The sequence below is a fragment of the Protopterus annectens genome, chromosome 17.part0 (genome assembly GCF_019279795.1).
Source record: "Protopterus annectens isolate FY-2018-M chromosome 17.part0, PAN1.0, whole genome shotgun sequence".
NCBI lineage: Eukaryota > Metazoa > Chordata > Ceratodontiformes > Protopteridae > Protopterus > Protopterus annectens.
The window spans coordinates 609,451,954-609,474,050 of record NC_056751.1 but is presented as its reverse complement, the minus strand read 5'-3'; the positions used below and the strand labels follow the sequence as shown (position 1 = coordinate 609,474,050).

General features: G+C 37.3%; 1 pseudogene; it reads left to right on the top strand.

Annotated features, from left to right (window-relative positions):
* Positions 1 to 22,097, top strand: part of LOC122791473 — a 139,105-nt pseudogene that overhangs the window by 116,321 nt on the left and 687 nt on the right.

Below are 22,097 nucleotides of genomic sequence, written 5' to 3'. Positions count from 1 at the left end.
CATGAGAGGTTTCCACTGAGGTGTATAATATGCCCTCCCAAACAAAGTTTCAAAAGGAGTTAATCCCTTTACATTTGGAACAATTCTCATACTCAACAGTGCTAAAGGCAAACAGTGCACCCAATTTTTCTGTGGTTCTTCTATCAATTTCCTAAGTCTATTCTTCAGTACCCCGTTGCTCTATAAGCCCTGCAGATTGGGGGTGATATGCACAGTGATTCTTTAACGATATTCCGAAGTAACGACTAAGTTGTTGAATTGTTTGGTTCACGAAATGTGTCCCGTTATCACTATAAATCTTTTCCGGTATCTCAAATCTGGGTATAATTTCTTTAACAAGGACCTTTGCAACCGTAGCTGCATCTGGGTTTTTAGTTGGAAATGCTTCTACCCATTTGGAAAACATGTCTATAATAACTAGGCAGTATTTCTTATTCTCACATTTATTCAGTTCTATGGAGTCCATACAAATAGTATGGAACGGATATGGTGGTGTTGGAAAATTTCCTCGCTTAGGCTTCAATGCCCCTTGTGCATGATGCTTGTTACAAACATGGAATACTGCAGAAAATTTTTTTGTATAGTTTGTAAACTCATAGGTTGTAAACACTCGATTCACTAACTGTACCATCCCCCCTGTTGAGACATGGCTCTGCCCATGCCTCAACAACGCTGCATATCTAAATAAATTAGATGGCAAAATCGGTTTCTTTTCCTTGGAGATGTACAGTCCCTTTTCGAGGATTGCTCCTTGTTTTATCCATTTTTGTTTCTCAAGATTTGTAGTAAGTGTCTGCATTGTTTTTAACATTTCTAGATCTAAAGTCTCTGAGGGTTGTAATTCCTCGCTCAAAAGAAAAGCTTCTGTGGCTGAAGCTGCCTGCTTTGCAGCTGTATCAGCCCGTGCATTACCTTTTGAAATTCTATCCTGTTGTTTTGTATGAGCTACGCATTTGCAAATAGCTACTTTCTTAGGTAACTGAATTGAATCTAACAAGTCTAAAATAAGTTGCGCATGATTAATAGGTTTAGCAGTAGATGTTATCATTCCTCTATTTTTCCACTGTTGCACAAAAACATGTACAGTAGAAAAAGCATACTGACTGTCAGTATAAATGTTCACTTTCTTACCGTTTGCTAAGGTACATGCCCTCATTAAGGCAATCAATTCTGCTGCTTGTGCAGATAAGTTGTGTGGCAAAGATTTTGCTTCTAAAGTTTCAGTATCAGAAACGACTGCATACCCCACTAGGTTCTGTCCTGTAGGACCCCTCCTGCACGAGCCATCCACATAGCATGTCACCTCGGCATCATCCAAGGGAACATCCGTAAGGTCTTGTCTAGGTAATGTCTTTTGCTCAATCTCCTGCAGGCAGCAGTGCGGTTTGCCATCTGCAGGGGTTGAAAGCAAAGTTGACGGATTCAAAGTTGTGCATCATTCAATTGTCATATGAGGTTGGCCCAACAGAATGGTCATACAGGAAAGATGCCTAGCTGGAGAAAGATATGTTACTTTTTCTTGCAGTAAAATAATTGTGACTGCATGAGGCACTCTCAATGTGAGAGGGTGGAATAATACTACTGAGGCTGAAGCCTGCACTGCCATTGCAGCTGCAACTACTGCTTGTACACAGTGGGGCAAAGACCGCGCCACTGGATCTAACTGTGATGAATAATAAGCTATGGGGCGCTGTTTGTCCCCATGTTGCTGTGTCAACACTGATGTCATATAATCTTGCTTACAATCTACAGTTTGAATAAACTGCTTGTTATAATTTGGTAATCCTAAAACTAAGGATGATGCTATCAATTGTTTCAGTTTACAGAAAGCTGCTTCTGCTTCAGGTGTCCATTGTAATAAATCTTGTGCAGCCATCGGCTTTTTAAATATTAAATCAGCCAGTGTAGCAGATTCCAAAGCATAGTTTGGTATCCAACTCTGACAAAAATTAGTAGTTCCCAGGAAGGACATCATTTCCTTCTTGGTAGTTGGTCTAGGTGCTTGTAAAATCACTGTTTTTCTGTCTTCATCTAATATTCTACCTTCTTTGGATATTACATATCCTAAGTATTTAACTTGTTTTTTCCAAAGCTGTAACTTGTCTTTGTTTACTTTGTGACCTTGAGTAGCTAAAAATTGTAACAAAGCTATCATGTCTTCTTTGCATTCTTGCTGAGTGGGGGCTGCCAGCAGAATGTCGTCTACATAGAGTAGAATCTGACTACCTTTCGGTGGGATAAATCCCGCCAAGTTGCTTGCCATTTCTTGTGCAAATATTGTTGGACTTTCACAATACCCCTGTGGTAATCTGGTATATGTGTACCGCTTTCCCTGAAATGTAAATGCAAACCAATATTGGCTGTCAGGGTGTATCGGTATCGAGAAAAATGCATTACTTATGTCTACCACTGAAAGATATTTCTGTTCTGGCTTTAAATCATTCAGTAAGGTGTGTGGATCTGGCACCATTGGTGCTCTGGGTATAACTGCATTGTTCACTGCTTGTAAGTCTTGGACCATACGCCATTCCCCGTTTGCTTTCTTGACAGGAAATAAAGGTGTGTTACATGGTGAGTCGGGAGATTCTATTAAGACTCCTTCCTTGAGTAAGGCTGCTATGATAGGTTTGATTCCTACCTCTGCATCCTTTCTCAAGGGATACTGTCTTTTCTGGGGTCTAAAAGCTGACTTTGGCATTATGGTAACTGGTCCTGCTGTTCGTATTAGTCCTACATCTGATTTCCCTGCTGACCAGAGAATGTCTGGTATGTCTCGCAAGGCTTTTTCCTCTTCTTCCAATAATAGTAATACTCAGCTATCCTCACTAGCTTGTGAGTGTACAGCTGGGTGTGTCTTTGTGATCCAATTCAATTTCTGTTTCTGTACTCCTTGTTCTGAGAGTTCTAATTCTGTCTATTTTTCCCACCTCGTGACTTTCTCACCTAAGTCTGCCCATTTTAAAGTTTTATTCTTAGTCAAACTAACATGGGGCAGTCGATTAGATTTGTAGAGTGTTAAAAATTCCTGGGGCAATGAACAGCTTGCTACACTGTTCCCTTCTGCATCCCAGTACAAATTTCACAATACCAGCCTGTTTGCATGATTCTGAAACAATTCTTGTTCATAATCTTTATCGGGACCTGGTCTATTACAGTAATATAGAGTACAATGCAACAAATGCTGTTTGTCAATGTCGAGGGAGGGGAACTTGCTGATAGCTACATTCATTAGTTCTTCGGTTACTGCCCCTGGACCAGTCGTAACCAAGTCCTGGTTGTACCAATAATGCATTTCACCCTCCGGTTGCACTACAAAAGTGTCCATTTGTCGCTGTGCTTCCATACCCTGCATGGTTGGAATTACTGCTATGCCAAATATCTGCATTAAATCTCTACCCAAAAGATTCACTGGGCATTTTGCAGAAACTACAATTTTACTTTTCTGAGTCATCCCTGAAACAGGGTCTATTACTGTAATGTCACGGGAGAGTGGCTCCCGATATAGCTGTCCATTAGCTGCTTTCACTAGTATATAGTCTGGTGATTCTGTATCTTCCGGTAGTTTGGAAGGGTGTATCAGGGTGCATGAAGCCCCTGAGTCACACAAAAATTTAACTTCCCTTCCCTACACCAGAAGCGTCACTTCCGGTTTTGTGTCTGCTAAGTAAAGGTCTAAGCTCAAAAGAGCTAGGTCTAAAATTTCATTTTCTTCTATGTCTGTGTATTCATATACATCCTCTACCCCTTGTGTCACATCCTCTTCTCCTGCTATCATATTTACACTTACCTTTTCCTGCTCACTTTCACCCAATGATTCCTGACTATCATATAGTCATTCCTCATCTTCCTTATTTTCTGTAGTCGCCTTCTTATTTAGCCTGCAATACCTTGCTAAATGTCCTTTTCCCTGCACTTAAAACACTCACCCTTTTTCTTTCTTTCTTTCTTCCTTCGAAATCTTCTGATCGTTTGTCAGATTGTTTATTTCCCTGGGTATTTTTCTTACCCTTTTTCCCAGTTTGTACTACAAATACTTCTGACCCATCTTCTGCTGAAAATACTTGGGTTTTCTTTTTCTTTTTGCTATTAAAATGTCTTTCTGCATGTCTAGCATATTAAAGTAAGGCTTGTAACCTACTTGTTCGATAATCTATCATATGCTTCATAATGAAGCTACTAATAGGTGCAATGCACCCTTTCAAAAATGCATTTTTCAATTGTTGTTCATATGGGGAATCATTCGCTTGATTTTCAGGAACTGTCATGCCACTACGATTGTTAAAGCATTCTAATAATCTGGCATAGTACCCATCTACTGTTTCTTTTTCCTGCTGTATGCATTGATTAATACAAGTCCAATCAGCCCTAGGCTTCCACTTTTCAGAGATTCGGTCTGTTAGACCTTTCACTCTGCCATCCAGTTCTGCATCAGTATGTGGGAGTGGTCTAAGTTGTGCGTCACGAGGATTCCAGCTGCCACAAATCATGTGCCAATCTGGACCTACAATTTGTCTAGCTACTTTTTCTACTTCCTCTCCATTCAAATGGTAACTTAATCTCATACCCTGTAAATCTTCTAAAAATTTCCTAAAATTCACTTTTGGGTGGGGAATACCTTCTGTGGCTTTCCGGATATCTTCCGGTGTCCATGGTCTATAAACTAAAAAAGTCGAATCCTGTCCTGCCTGAGGATTCGGTACTTCTATGAGCGGACATATCTCTTCTTCACTCATAGCTTGTGATGTTCTATTTAACTCATTTAATTAAATTTCCCTCCTCAAGTTGCATGTTTGAGACCTGGTCTCGATGGGATCCCTGACAAACGGTTGTGCTTTTGCAGGGACAGCTGGGTATAGCGGAGGTGGATCAACTCATTTACTCGCTTCATATTCTGGTAACGGAAGTGGAGGAGGCAAAGGAGGGGCCGTCGCTATTACTAAATTATTATCTTCTTTGTCTAAAAACATTGTTTTTGAATTTTTAATTCTTTGCTCCCTACGATTTGCTTCCTCAAGCCACCTGTGCGCCTGAGGGACTCCTAATTGTCTCTGCTTCTTTAATTGACTTTTCGCATCTATTTTTAACTGTTTTACAAGTTTCATAAGTGCGGGTTTATCTAAATTACCCTCGAATTTGTACTTATCGACCCATCTGGTATAATATTTAACATTATCGGAACGCTGTAATTGCATATACTTCGCGTCTTCAGTTCGGGGCATGTCCTGGGAACTTTTTGTGCACTGATTTCCCATTGGTGTCTTAGCTCAGCTGTAAATTGTTACGTAACCCTTTCTATCACGTGGTACCACAAATCTACACGTTTTTCACAGTTTATCTAGAATAACTGTCTACCTATTCTGTTTCCCTGATCTATGACAAAAAACAGTAACTCCTTCTGTCTCTAATTTGCATAAGCAATTTACCTGACAAAAAAAGAACAGTTCTGTAACTAGTCCCTGATCTTAAAACTGAAAAGAACGTACGATCCAAGCCAAAGACCACAATGAGGCACAATAAACTTTTTAGCGCTTTCATCCACTTTAATAATGTGAACTTCATCAGAAAATGAGAACAGTCACATGTCCCTCATATTTATACCTAAATGCAGGAAGTGATGTAACCAGTGTTGTAATTTGAATACTTGATGTAAAAAAACAACAAATTAAAAATAATAATGAATAATAAACTATTGATACAAATGATTATATACATATATAAATTCATAATAAAAAACATATGTACATATGTACATGTAATTACATCTGTTTAGACCTATGGACATGTGCCCAAACCATGCACATGTACAAAAATCCATGTTACCTGTGCACACACTCTCACACACACACACCCACACACACACACACACACAAACACACACACAATGTGCGCGCACCCATTTCCCAAATAAAATTGCACTTCTAAATTCATACTATCTGTACATAAGAAAACACTTTATGTTGATAACCTCATTCAACCCTGGAAATACATCAGCTCCAAATAGGAGCTGCCACAATGCCTCCTTTTGTTCCAATATGTTATTCGTATCACCTATAAATGTTCCCTTCTCTACATAATGAGGTTATCAACATAAAGTGTTTTCTTATGTACAGATAGTATGAATTTAGAAGTGCAATTTTATTTTGGAAATGGGTGCACACACATTTTGTGTGTGTGTGTGTGTGTGTGTGTGTGTGTGTGTGTGTGTGTGTGTGTGAGAGTGTGTGCACAGGTAACATGGATTTTTGTACATAAGTACATGTGCATGGTTTGGGCACATGTCCATAGGTCTAAACAGATGTAATTACATGTACATATGTACATATGTTTTTTATTAAGAATTTATATATGTATATAATCATTTGTATCAATAGTTTATTATTCATTATTATTTTTAATTTGTTGTTTTTTTACATCAAGTATTCAAATTACAACACTGGTTACATCACTTCCTGCATTTAAGTATAAATATGAGGGACAGGTGACTGTTCTCATTTTCTGATGAAGTTCACGTAATTAAAGTGGATGAAAGCGCTAAAAAGTTTATTGTGCCTCATTGTGGTCTTTGGCTGGGATCGTACATTCTTTTCAGTTTTGGTGTTTATGGTGTGTGCTTTGCTAGTTTTTTAGTCCCTGATCTTGAAACAAAAATAAGGTAATTCCTCCTTACCTGACCCTCCGTGAGTTGATCCACTGGATCGTTGACTCGTCCTCCAATCCCAGATCAGAAACAGTGGCTGGCCTTTTTCAAACGACGATTCAGTTGGAGGTCTTTCAAAGCAGAAGAGCCGATTTGGCCTCTTCTCCGTACGGATGCATGCCACCGGGCCCAATTCTGACCTAGGTCCAGCGCGAGAGATACGTATTCCGGTCCGAAGGACCAATCTGTCAAAGAAAAAATATACTTTAAAAATTATCAAAACACGGTAGTTTCAGGTTAAGGCACTTTAATCTTGCAGCAAGGAGACAAAAACGTGCTAATACAGAGTTTGTCTAACCAGAAACAGGAAATGCATTCATTTTTATAGGTTATCAAATTAATCTTGTCCTGCCATGCTGACGTAACAAATTACTACCTTTTGGTCATCATCTGCTGACCATCTTTCCCATGATTTTCTGCTGATTTAAACAATTTCTATGTGAAACATCCTGAGGAAAACAACATGGCCTTGGTTACTTTCAGTTAGATACTTGTTATGTTACATTCAAGATACTATAGCTAAATCGAACACAATGCTGGCAGTTCATTTCTCTAATAAGCCTTTGTCTAACTTATCTCTAAACTACTGCAGCTGCAGAGGTTCCCATACTCTGAACAAGGCTGTCTGTCTGGAATCATTACATTTATTAAATGGTATATTGTCTATTCATATGCTTCTGACCTAGCAGATTAACACCTGCTTCTCAAGTACATTTCCACAAGGCATAAACAAGAATATTGCTGTGCTAGCAATTACTAGGTCAGAGGGCAACTTGCAAGTTTCAGTAAGCATGCTGCAGTTTCAATAAGGCATATTTTTAGTCTCATATGAAACTCAATTTATATAAATCACAGTGCATAAGAAATAGAATGAAAAGCATATTAAAACCACTTGATTATTAATTTGTCATTAAGCATACACATATTAATACATATTTTTCTAACAGAAACATAGGCAGTTTGACTAATCCAACTCTGTGATAGAACAATAGTCAGAGAACTGTATGCTTAATAGGTTGTTGAAGATGTTTGTGAGTGCAGACCTGAAGCTGCTAGTGAAAGAATGCATTGATTTTTGGTCTTAATGGGCAAATCAAGACCAAAACAAGGGTGTAGCCAGGCATACTCAGTGTACTCAAATGAATACATTTTTTTGTTCTGAGCATCTGTTGCAAACTTAATTATTCACAGCACACAATGCTTATAACTATTTAAACTAATATTTGCAGCACAAAGTAATATAAAGCATACTGGTGTGGTAAGATTGCAAAGAATATTGATAAGAGTATCAGGTAATTTAGCCACTTGTTCAACCATACTGATATGAGTTTAGTAACAGACTCAGGCATAATGTGGACTGTCATGGAGTGACAAAGAGGTTAACCAAGCAAACAGAAACACCATGGTAGGCTGGATCCCTTGGTCAAAAGTTGTGCGGAAGGTATAGTGCCAGGCTACATTTGAAGGGTGCTTACTAAAGCATGTGTGTAATTAAGATTCCCTTTTACACCACCACATTAATAGGTGGAAAAGGCTGTATAGATCGTTGATATACGCTCTTCAAAATTACTTCACCATTAGTCAGGGGAGGATATGGAGAAGGTAACGGGCTCCAGAGTGCAAGGTACTTCAGATGGTGGATGTGTCAGGGGTGGCTGTGCAACATAAAAACAGGAAAGAGGGGCTGTGTACATGGAACTTCCCAAATATTATTGAACAAGCATCTAACAACTGTGGAATCAATGGTTAAAAAATGCAGCAGTAAAGGCTGTGGAAAAAGTTTAGTGAAGGATTTGAAAATGTTGATCAAACAGATGGAAAGGTAATACTTGTGGTTTAGTGGAAACAAATGCAATGATTGCATTCAGACCACAACAACCTTCTTGTGAGTTAACAGTAGGGAGGAGTGGAACTGGTGACAAAATTGTAGTAAATTGGTCTGGGGGTGTTGATCCCACCTGAGTTAGACTGCCAAGAGCAGAGTGACAGGACACTGGCAGCATCAAACAAAATGCTGGGGTGTATTCTCTGGGGAATAGATTCTAGAAGAAAAGTAATATTTGCACTCTGCAGGTCTCTGGCTAGCCCACACCTTGCATACTTTGTGCAGATACAGAAGCCACATAAGGGAAAAGACATTGGGATATTGGGGTGGATTCAGAGAAGAGCTATCAGAAGGATCTGAGGGTTGGGGGAGAAGGTATATAATCACAGGTAAAGGATGATGTATCACTAGAAGAGATGTGGAGTATCATATTAGTGCAAAGGATAATGTCAGAAATGTCTGAATGGATCATTAGGGACAGAATGGGAGGGAGAGGACACAGGCAGCAGATTGTAAGGACTTATCACTCCTTAGATCTATAAAAGTACTTTGTCACAGCAAAGGTTGTGGACCCATGGAAAGGATTACCAGAACAGGTGGTGGAAAAGAACCCACAGAAGTATTCAAGAGGGCATTGAACAGATAGGAAAAGGGTAAGGGAAAGGTAAGGAAAGGATGCAGGTGCAGTAGAATGTTAAGATACTTAAATGGCCTTACTAAATAGACTTAGTGTCTCTTTCTGCCATCAAGGAAATGAAGTTTAAAACAGTATATACAAAAAAATATCAGCAATGTATAAATGTAAATGCATATATTTAAGCCTGCTTTTAAAGGTACATGCACAAAATCCATGTTTCATGGTTTACTCAGCAAAGTTTTAATTAGCAGTGAGTATATGTGCATAGTGAACATCAGTCACAGTTGCCTTCAAAAACATAAAAACAACAGAAATGAGTAACTCTCAGCAACATGAAATGTCTGCCACTGTAGGAGAGAGCGAAAAAGGAACATAGAGGGAATCTTCAAGCTATCAGTAAACACTGCAGTCTATCAACATGGTTAAGGAATCCTGACAAGAGCCAATAACAAATCTAGAATTAAGTTATACAAAAATATAAAACTGTAGGGTTGGTTGACATATAGCATTGTCTGGACCTCCAGGTATGTATTACTTAAGTAAATAGATTGGTGCAGATATGTATGCATGTAAGTATGTATTACAATGGAGTAAAGGCATGGTTAGTTTGTCTGGGTGTAGCCTTTTACAGCAAAGGCCTCTGAATTAAAGCTCCATCAATAAAAAATGCATCAGAGAACAGTAATAATAAAAATGTAATCTACAGATGAGTCATACATGGGATTTATATACCATTCATTTAACCTTGATAAGCAGGAAAACACTTGTTGGCATAGATTCCTGTTAAGATCTTACACATTTTTTGAGTCTTCCAAGATGACTGCACATTGAATAACAGCTTATTTCTAGCTCTCCCAGTGTGAAAACAGAAACTCAGCAGAGAAGGCCAGTAGACTTGAGTTTATGCGTAAATTTCAGTAACTGGCCAGCAAGTGCACTGCCAGGATTCCAGGAATAAATAAATACAGAAGACCTGGAAAAAAACAGCTACAAAAAGTGAGGAAGAAACACTGATGAGAAAGTACTGCAGCTGTTTAGCAAAAAGCAATGCAACCTTCAGACATGACTTCCAATAAAAGACAACTGCATAAAGACCAGGTTAAAATAAACAAAACACGGATGGAGTATATCAACATAAACAACAAAAGGCTAGAAATAAATTGAAGAAGCTTTAAACAGATATTCAGATGAGATGATAAAGCTGCAAAAATCAGAGGTTAAAATGAAGAAAAGGCTGGCTGAATATGAGACTACTCATGAAGAGATGTTTCAAAAAATAATAGACAGAGCAAATAGGGAAAAATCTGAGATATTCAGCTATACCAGAGAAGCTGGAAGGAACAGACTGCATTAATTTTATGAAAGCACAAATAAGCAACTGGACTGGTATTCCACAGCAGGAGTTGTTAGCTGAATGGGCACATCATGAATATGCTCTAAACCTAGCTATAAGAAAACAACCTAGACCTTAAATAGTAAAGATACAATCCTACCAGCAGAAGGAGTTGATTCTGACAACACTGTGGCAGAAGGACAAAGTTCTAAAAGTAGGAGACAGCAGAGTGTTTCTGGAGAATGATTACTCATTGTACACCAGACAGAAGAGCAAATTTATTCCACTTTTCAGGGATTTTTGAGATGCAGGTGTAAGATTCAAACTGTTGGACCCAGATGTCTTCAAGGTATTCTTCCTTGGAGGGACAAAATAATTTTTGATGAAGTAAGGAGGAAATACAAAAGTTTGTCCAACAAAAACTAAGCTGTGAAACAGGAGGAGATTCTGTTTCTTGTTCTTCTAGTAATAAATACCACAGAGGAAATGTACATGTGAAAACTTTTCAAAATTTTCAATGGAAGATGTTGGAGAGAAAGAAAAGAGCATGGGTTGACTAGAAGAATAGACATTATGTTGGAAGTGAAGCAGAGAAATGATTTCAGAGATGAACAATAATAAAACCAGTAATATAATATGGAATTACAATGCAATAATTATATTTGTGAAATGTGACAGAACAAGAAAATCTGGAAATATTGTACTTTTTTTAGAATTTGGTGGACTTGTGGGGAAATCTAAACCGTGTGCCATACTTTGTGTCATTAATGTTCAGAAAAGTGCTTTGGGGAGGAGAAGAGAAGGGAGAAAGTTAACTGTAAGCAAACTTTTTTTTCTTAAATAGTACCAATTTTGTGACATGGTTTTCTTTACATGCTATAAACTAAGTTTTTTTTTTTTCAGTTATTTTTAAGCATAAGGGGAATTGTAAACAGGTGATGGTGTTCTTTTTTACTGTTTTTATCTCCTTTCTACTATCTTTCTTATTGTTCAATTTTAAGAAATATAGGTACTGCAATATAAAAAGCCAGGTTAAAAAGCATGATAAAAGAAAAAATAATGTGATTTTTTTTCTCATTCTTGCATGGGGGAATTACTGGATTAAGGACCTTGGATTGATTTAATAAGTTTTAAGAGAGAGCAAGTAAATGAAAAAGAACATTGATTTTTTTTTCCAGTAAATACATGTATTCTCATTATCAATTCTGCAGCTGGTCTTCATGTTTCCATGGAAACAATCTGACAAAGAGAAACTGGCTGCCTGGTTCTCATGTTTCCATGGAGAAAATCTGATAAAGAGAAAATGTCTACATTCCGGTGGAAAGTGATTGGCTGGGGGGTGGAGAAAAGAGAAACTGGCTAGGAGATAATCTTCTCTGAAAACATTCAGGGAGTTTCCCAAGGTAGATAATGTTCTCTGAAAACCCAGGGGTTTTCCCAGCTGGGAGAGCTATAAAGATAAGACAAAACCAATCAGCATGTAGCAGAAGCACAGGCTGCACCAAACATCTTAACATGGATAACCTTTCTTTTAGGTTAACTCAAGTCTATGAGTGTAGCTGTCAGTTTGGGAATTTTGTTCATATTAGGAAAGCAAAACTTCAGTATTTGAAGGTGTACATACATTTGTATATTAGTATTAAGTTAATAGGTTTTAGGGGGTATTGGGGGGGTGTTTGCCTTTTTGTTTGAGGGCTTTCAATAAAACGAAAAGTTTTATAAGAAATGGCATAGGCTCAAATGGATATGACAAAAAATAACTATATAAAAGCTCAACCTGACAAACAGTGTATGCATGTAACAGAAAAGCTGGAACTAGAAATTAACAAAAAAGGTGCTTTACATAAAAGGCGGGAATAATAACTTTTTAATATAATGATGCTTTATTTAATGTCTTTAAATGTGAATGGCCTCACAGATAAATACAAACAAGAAAGAGTAGTGAACTATATTAAAAAATGTAGAGTGCAAATAGTTATGATACAGGAGACACATTTAGAAAGAAATGAACCTGTGAATTTGATAAAGAAAGGTTTTCAGGATGGTTATTCAGTGGAATACCTGTGACAAAGGAAAAGACAAGTACTTATATTAATTACAAGAGGAGCTCCAACAGTGATAGAAGAAAATAAAGAATATAATAATGGCAGATTTGCAGTGCTAGGGGGCTACTGACAAGGGAGGAGGATTACACTGGCATGTATTTACATTCCACCTAAAACTACTGTAATGGAGCTTAAGAAAATTCTGGAAGAAATAATCAGTTTTCAGGAAGGAATATTACCTATAGGTAAGGATTGTAATTTGATTTGCAGCAGGAAACATGTGTCTGGAGGTCCCAGAAGAGAAATATAAAAAAGGAGGGTAGATTTTTGAAGACATTTATAATAATTCTTGGCATGCAAGATGTGAATTCAGTAATAGAAGTTCAGAGTTAATTTACATATTATTCTCCAAGATTTAAAAACTGGGCTAGGCTAGACAGAATATACATTTCACAGGAACATGTGGATTTAATTGAAGGTCTTGATACAGACCCAATAACTATTTCAGATCATGTGCCAATAATAGCTAAAATAAAAGCACAGGGTAATGAAATAAAAATGAGACACTGGTGCTTTCCTATCTCTCTGTTGAAAAGAGAGCCATTTAAGGAATGGGTAGTGGAGATTATTCAGGAGCTGTTGGGGATAAAAATTTCTTCTGAAAATATAGCTAAGGAGTAGTAAAAAATTAAGATGGAGTTTAAAAATAAGGTGGAAATAAAAGAAAGGGAGCTATGGTTAAGAAGTAACAAGAATTATTTAGAGGGACTGACAAATGTTAAAGTATTGCAAAATAGGTGGAGTCTCACAGAACAAGAAGAGGATCAACTGCAGAATGTTCAGCAGAAAACAAGGGGTTACCTCAATAATATGCACAAGCTTAGAAAGACTGCTTTTGAGCAAATGTTTTTTGATAATAACACTAGAACACAAAACCTTTTAGCACAACCACTCAGCCAGCAGAAAGTAGAAAGGACTGTCACCAAACTAAGGGAGCCTATAGCAAGTACGGTAACAAGAGATCCTGTAGAGGTACTAGAAATATTTCAGAAATTCTATGAGAGTCTCTATAAAACATAAAAATATGAAAATCAAGAAATATACAAATGGAAATGTTCAGGGATGAATTAAATATGCCAAGGTTAGAGGTAGATGAGGCTCAATTACTAACAGGATAGTAGGAGATGAGATAAAAATTGTGATGTATAACCATTCTACAAGAAAGTCCCCAGATATAGATGGTATTCCAGTGGAAGTTTGCAAGTTAGGAGGAAAAAAACTGATAAAAATCTGGAAGGTTTTGTTTAACAGTATCTCAACAGAAGGAGAAGTACTGCCATCCTGGAAAAAAGCAGTGGTAGCTGTAATACCTAAAGATGGTAAAGATCCATCAGATCCAGCATCATACAGGCCCATTTCAACACTAAACCATGATTATAAAGTGTTCATGTCTATAATGGCTAAAAGAATGGCAAAAGTAATCCCAAAACTGACAGATATGGATCAATGTGGTTTTGTGGAGGGGAGGCAAACATTTGACAACATTAACAGAACACTGATGATCCAGAAGGAAGCAGACTGTAAGAAAATAGCATTGTTGTTGGTGGATCTTGATGCAGAGAAAGCATTTGACAGAGTTGGCTGGGACGTTATGAGCAGGGCAATGGAAGCATTTGCATTGCCTGAAAAAAATTATAAGGTTGATTAGGAGGAGATATGAAAGTCTGGAAGTGAACATTAAAGTGGGTGGGGTCCTCAATGATAATTTCTGCTTGAGCAGAGGAACTAGACAGGGGTATCCTCTTTCCCCTTTATTATTTGCATAATATTTAGAACTATTGGCAAAGAAAATAAGGGACTCAGAATTCAAGGATATAAGTGGCATGGTAGTTAAGAAACCCTGGCTTTATTTGCAGATGATATTATTTTATAACTGACAAAACCAGAAAAAGACATTACAGTGTTGTGGAACATTTTGAAACAGTTACAGATGTTTTCAGGATACAAAATGAATGAAGCTAAAAGAGAGGCAATATTGGTAAATTATGTATGGGGACATGATAAAATGAAGTATTTAGGAGTATGGATTAAAAATTACTCTAGTGTGGTACCTAAGGATATGTAGGAAGAGACTAAAGAAAAGAATACAAAAACTGAGAAAATGGAAGGTTTTTTATATGGATATGGATAATAAGATACAAGCAGTTGCTGAACAACTTTATCTGGGAGGGGAAGACGGCAAGAGTCAAGTGGGATAAGCTGATTCTTCCAGTAGAACAGGGCAGATTAGGATTACCCAATTTGAAGGGGTATTTCAGAGCTACACAGTTAAGAACCCTATACATAACATGTCGCTTGTCTTGTTTCCCATTAAAGACAAACAGGTGGGGTAGTTTGTATATATGCTTTATTATATAGAAACACAACATGATGGATAGCAGCAGTACAAAATATAAACAAACTGATTAACTGACAGACAACACAGACATACATCCTTACATCTCAACAGCTAACTACAAAAATGGCAGTCAGGCTCACATGTGCTCAGTATTCATGCACTTGTACACTTGTGGAAGCCCCTAGAAAGCTTCTTAAAGGTATACATACATATTGATCTACATCCTCCTACTTTACTGAATTGCCTACAATATAATGACATTTGAAAAGAAACATACAATTGTACAGGCAATAAGAAATGAACACAATATTCATGTCCAAGTTGCCATGTATCTGGAACATGTTCTGGATTGAAATGTGACCTCATGTAATATAGGAATCAGAACTGGGTTTAGCAACAGGGACAGTCATTGGTGAACAACTTGCTTCAGGAGTTTCAGGATTCTTCTCAGGAACAGGTATATAGGTTCATAGGTTCATATTAGGCTATCTGCCCTAGGGCATTTATAAGCCTAGCCAGGGTGTGTTTGGCTTTCGCCACCCATTTTAAATGAATTTTGCTATGCCCTTTTTCAAGGTTAGTATACTGTGCCTCTGTCTAACAGTGACACAGAAGTGATACCTGGGGTAAACCTACTATCTCCCATCCACTCATCAAGATTCCTCTTGAAGAGAGTCAATGAGGGACTCTGCCTAACCTGGACTGGATATTTGCTGGAACGTCCTCTGGAACTGGAACGCTGGATAACAAACTCTGAGATGCATAGTCTTTCTGGCAGTTATAATACTGCAATATAGGCTCAGACACTGGGAACAAATGTTTTCGTTTCTGCCTAAATTCTACTACTTGTGATTCCACAATGTATGATTTCAGCTCTGGACATACACTTTGTACAACACCAGTCTGATCAAAACCTTTGGATGTCTGCATCCTCACTATCTCCCTTTCTCGTAATGGATTGAGGGGTTTGTTGGTCTTATCATAATAGGACTTCTGGGAAAGTGCTTCTTCAACAGATTGTCTTTCACTGATCCGTTGTTCTTGACACATGGAACCAATAATGAACTACTAATTGGTAGTGTGATTCTGGTTTGTCTCGACAGAGGTCTCTGTGCAAGTGAACCAAGATGTTTATCACAAGGAACATTTCTGAGACTGCAGAGATTCAAGAAAACATCACTATTGTCTCATTTCAACTTCTCTAGTAATTGTTTCACACTTTACCTGCAGCCAAATGGTTTGGCAGAACATGCAGTTCACTCAGGGCTGCTGCTAATATGAGTAAAGTCCCACTCTTCAGCAAATCTTTTGAACTGATGGCTTGTAAACTGTGTACCATTATCAGAAATAACTTTGTGCAGACTTGATCACAGTAGTCCAGGAATCTGGTTTAGCTGAAGTGGTTCTTTCTGTTGATGTGGCTTAGTACTATTACATACAGAACAAGATGAAAGTACTCTCTCAATGTCTTGTGATATAGAAGGCCAATTTTGGTAGAATTATTTTCTGTGTGGTCATTATGCAAAATAGTAATATACTCTTGTTGCAAGGACTTTGGAACAATCACTTTTGGACCTTTTGTAATGACACTGTTGTCAAACAAAATCTCATCTCTGTAAGGAAAATAAGGCAGGTCATGAGGTAAACAAGATTGCTTTGACAGTCATCTTCAACTGATAAAGTAGATGAGCTTCTGAAGAACTGGATCTGAGGCTGTATGACTTCTAAGCTCATCAAGATATGTGGCAGAAAAATCATTGACTTCCATGACTTCAAAACCAAGTGTCTCATTGTCACACTATTCAGTGGTATTTCTGGGTGATCTGATAATATATCAGCAAGATAAAGAAGTTTGCCTTTTGTATAGACAAGATTAAAATTATACTTTTGCAACTTGAGCATCATGCATTGCAATATGGCTGGAGCTGTATGCATAGGCTTTCTTAAAATAGTGACTAGAGGTTGGTGATCTGCTTCAATCTGGATAGGTGTACCATAAATATAATCATAGAACTTTGAACATGCAAACACAATTGCCAAGAGTTCTTTCTCTATCTGCACATACTGCATTTCAGTTTGGGTTAGAGTTCTGAACACACAGGCTACTGGTCTACCCTCTTGAAGAATGACTGCACCAAGACCAAACTTCGAAGCATCACAAGAAAGAGTAACTGGTTTGTGAACAGCATAATATCTGAGAGCTGGTGGACTGGCAATTTTTTGTTTCAAGACATCAAATGCTCTCTGGTGGTGTTCTGACCATGACCAGGATACATCTTTGCATGTCAGCTCTCTAAGTGGTGCTGAAAGTTGGCTCATGTTTGGAATGAACTTGCCTAGATAGTTAACCATGCCAAGAAAATGTTGTAAGATTTGAACATTGTCTGGAGCTGGCATCTCAAGAATAGCTGTTTCCCTGGAAGGGTCTGGTCATAAGCCTGAACTGGTAAATAAATGACCAACATAAGTAACTTCTCATAGCCTGAATTTGCACTTCTGAGGATTCAGCTTAAAGATTCACTTCACATACTCTTTGCAGAACTTTCTTGAGGTTTCTGTCATGCACAGCTTCACCATTATGTCCTACTAGAATATCATCTACTGTAATAGCACACGGATACCCAGAAAAAATGTGCTTCATTGCATGCTGGTAAACTTCACTGGCAGAATTTATCCCAAATAGCATTGTCAAAAATTTGTACCTGCCAAACGGAGTACTGAAAGTGGTTAGCAATAAGGATTTCTTGTCAAGCAAAATTTGCCAAAATTAACTCTTTGCATCCAAGACAGAAAAAGCAGTTGCATTTGGCATAAGAGCAGCAACTTCTTTGACCATATGCATTGGATGATGAGGTCTTTTCAGTACTTTGTTCAAATCTTGTGGCTCAATACATATCCTTATATCATCTGAGCATTTCTTATGAGCAACCACCATGAAAGATACCAATTCAGTAGGTTCATCAGCTGGACAAATTACACCTTGCTGTATCATTTTACCTACCTCAGCTTTGACTCTGCTCTTCATAGGTACTGGAACTTTCTGAACTGGCCTGACAACTGGACTGACTTCAGGGTCTAACTTCATGGAGTACACAACTGGTAGTTTGCCTAATTTGTCTTCGAAAAGATCAGCATAGGCAGAAAAAATAGACTGGGTGAAATTAGAACAGTGGTCTTTTAAGCTTACATGGTGCACTTCCTTATTAAATGAAAGTACTCCCATTTTCAAACTGTCTCTGAGGTTTAATAATGACTGTATGTGCCTTTTAATCACATAAAATTGCAAGTCATATCTGTTCTCAGCAGAGTAACATGAAAGCACTACTGAACCTTCAGTCTGAATTTCTTCAGCACCATAAGCAATAAGCTTCGCACACTTTGCCAAATCAAGCTTCCACCAACACATACTCTAGCAAATGTCTCTACTGACATAACATTGTACTTTGAACCTGTGTCAACTTTGAGCTCTATGGGTCTTCCATTTATCTGAACAGTACAAAATACTTCATTCTTTGCCCATAAATCTACTGCACTGACTGTTTCATTAAGTACAGACACACCAGCAACATAAAAAGTAGGGTCACACCTGTCTAACTGATCAATTTGTCTCTTTGAATGTTCTCTTTTAATAAAAGAATGTCCCTTATTTGATTTACAAAACCTTTTGAAATGATTCCACTTATTGCATTTGTGGCACTATTGACCAAAAGCTAAGCACTTTTCTCTTTTGGGCTCATGATTTGGACCACAGTAATGACAGTTGACTATGAAACTGGGTGAGAGCATATTCTTTGAGTTTGCTGACTCACTCTTGTGCTTCACTGAGACTGTGTGATTTTCAGAGTGCACTGAAATTTGATAGAAAGCTACAGTTTCCCAGTGAGTGTTGCAAAGCTTACAGTTGCTGCCATGTGCTTAGGCCTGTTTCATTTAACCATGTGCTACATACTATTAACATGAGCCCTAGAAGATACTGGAAGCATGCATTTTCATTTGTAAGCACATTTGTGTGCTTTTCTGTGAGCTCATTTATCTAACAAATCTCTATGGCCTTAATCAAAGTTAAATCACTCTCACGAAGCAAAATCTTTCTCACAGCATCATCTTTAATACCACACACAAATCTTTTATTAACTCATCCCTTAAATCACCATATCTGCACATTTTAGCTTTGTTTCTCAAGTCAGTTATATATGCTTCAAAAGGTTCCCCAGGCCTTTGATCTCTTGTATAAAATAAGTGCATTTCCATTGTAATTGCAGTGGGAATGATCCATTCCTCTATATTCTTCCACCTTTAACTGAGTGCCTTCTCGGTCCAATATCTGAATTTCTGGATCGCACTTCTGGCACCATGTCATTAGTCTTGTTTCCCATTAAAGAAAACAGGCAGGGTAGTTTGTATATATGCTTTATTACATAGAAACACATCAGGATGGATAGCAGCAGTACAAAATCTAAACAAACTGATTAACTGACAGACTATCCAGACATACATGCTTACATTTTAACAGCTAACTACAAAATGGCAGTCAGGCTCACACAAGCTCAGTATTTATACACTTGTGCAAGCTCCTAGAAAGCTTCTTAAAGTATACATACATATTGATCTACATAACACAAGCAGAAAACTATAACTCAAAGTGGAAAGGGATAATGCTGAAACAGGGGGGTAGCTCAAGAAACAAGGAGAGACTAGGATTTTGGATGCAGACCTTTAAGGAAAATAGCAATAGTCATAGAGAATATTACATCCATAAAGTAGCAGAAAGTTTTCTAAGAACTAAACCAACATGGGTATGGAGAAAGGAGATTCTGCCGATAGGGAAGAATGCAATTAGGGATACAGACAACAGGTAAGTGGGAGCTGAATTTATTGCAGAAAACTGACAAAGGAACCAAGGTATGGGGAGTAAATAACTAGAGAGGGAAATATGATAGAATGAGAAGACACCAAGAATTTAGTTGGACTGCAGGTTAAAGATTGCCTTCCCTATCAGAGATTGATATCAGAGTATAGGCAAAGAGAAAGAAATAGGGGGGGGTTTGAAATGAAAGGGCAGCACTAGTACAGTTTTTTAATAGAATCTAGAGCAGTAGCTGCCATTAAAAAAGGAATAATTAGTAAAGCATATAAAACATTGCATGATAACTATAAGACTCAATCAGAGGAGGTTAGAAAGGATTGGGAAGAGAGATTGAATAAGCAATTCACAAAGAAACAATGGGAGGATATATGTATATCTCCCAAATATGCAACAAAGTCTAGAGGATTTAGGATTTTTGTTTGGAAATGTTTACATAGATATTTTTATACCCCAGTAGACTCCACCAAATTTTTACTCAGACAGACAGCAAATGTTGGAGGTGTGAAGGAAAGAGGTACTTGGGAACATGTTTTCTGGGAGTGTGGTGAGTTGGCATACTTTAAGGATTCCCAGATGCACTATCAGAGATGTTGGGTGGGCAGATTGGTCTGACGAGGCAGATGTTTTTTCTGAGCTATGATACAGAATCAGAATTGCCTAGAAATGGTAAGGCCTTGCTGTGTCTTATAATGGTGGCTGCCAAAATAGCAATTACTAGAAAATCAAAATCTAAATCTAAACCAGCTGTACTAGAAGTAGTGAATATAGTAACAGATAAAACAACTGGAAATGAGATGTTTAGGAAAAGGTAGGAGCAAATTATATAGGAAAAAAATAGGAATTGTGGGAACAATACATATAATGAAGGGATGAGGCCTAAAGGCACTAGGACTTAAATGAGCTAAGTATATAGCAATATATGTGAAGTATAATGTTTATGTTAATATAGTTTGATTACTTTTATTTGAATGTAAATTTGCCTATGTCACAAGTGATAATTCAATAATGGTGTTTGAAACAAAAAAAGATCTCACACATTTTAGCACTGAATGTAAATAATCACATTGCTGTGAAATAAAGAAATAGAGAAAAAATAATAAAACTAACGCAGTTCACATGCAAAGCATATAAAAAGGTACTGTTCCATATCAGCTACAAATGAACTGCATTAACCATGCAGGGTCATTAGTAGCATCAGTTTTACTGAAAGAGAAGTTTCCTTTGTCCCTGTTAAGACTTGTATTTTTGTAATTAGACTGTGGGAATTAAAGTTATAAAACAATGCAATACTATGGGTTTAGGTAAGTATATACCATGTAAGCCATATAATACAAGCAATTTTTAAGCAATTTTTAAGGGTCAACCTTTTGCCTAGTATAAGAACATCAACTCTACCAGCTTCAAACACATAAATGGAATTAAATGGCATGTGTGAGTTAGCAAAAAGGATAACTGTGCCCAAACTGTTGCATATTTGTTACATTAGTAACTAGCTAATTACAGCTTCTAATGTAATAATTTTATTGCATTTAGTACTTTTTTAGTTCTATATTGATGATGCATGTCAAAGAAAAGAAGGCAATTATATTTAGGACAGCAACCATACAGAAGTATTTCCTTTGTGTAATATGTAATATGTTAAAGTTGCAATAGCAGCACATTTAAAATAATCCACAAAACTGCAGTTTCCTTCATTTTCCCCTCCTTTCCAGCAGAAAATCCATTTTAATGATTATTTTTTTCTGTATATGTATGAAGCATGAAGCATGTGTTTGAGAGGTAATCATTCCAGAAGTGAATCAATCATTAGTTATCCACACATTCTCTGTACTCACCATTTTCGGGGCAGGATAGCACATGGTTGCTTGGTATTAATTTGCAGGATGCTCATGAGTGGGGCTTAGGAAGAAAGCACTACTCCTTAATGTCAAATGAACTTCACATATGATGTCACACCATCTTTAACAGAAACAGAGGAGGAAGTCCTTCATTGTCTCAACTCACTCACAAACTGTTCAAAAATACTTAATTGGATTTTGCAAGTAGGTAAGCATGGGTAATATGAACAGGCTAAATGACTGGAAATATTAATCTTCTTTTATACATTTTTGAAGATGAAACAAGTCTACTTTAATGACCTTTGTTTCTTGTAAGAATATTGCTTTTTCTATTATAATAACTGTCCGAAGGCATTATTTTTAAGGCTTTAAAGTCATAAAGTTCAATATTTTACTTTAGTTGGGTGGGAATTGGATTTGTGTTTTTTTGTCTCTATTTTATGAATTAATTAACTTA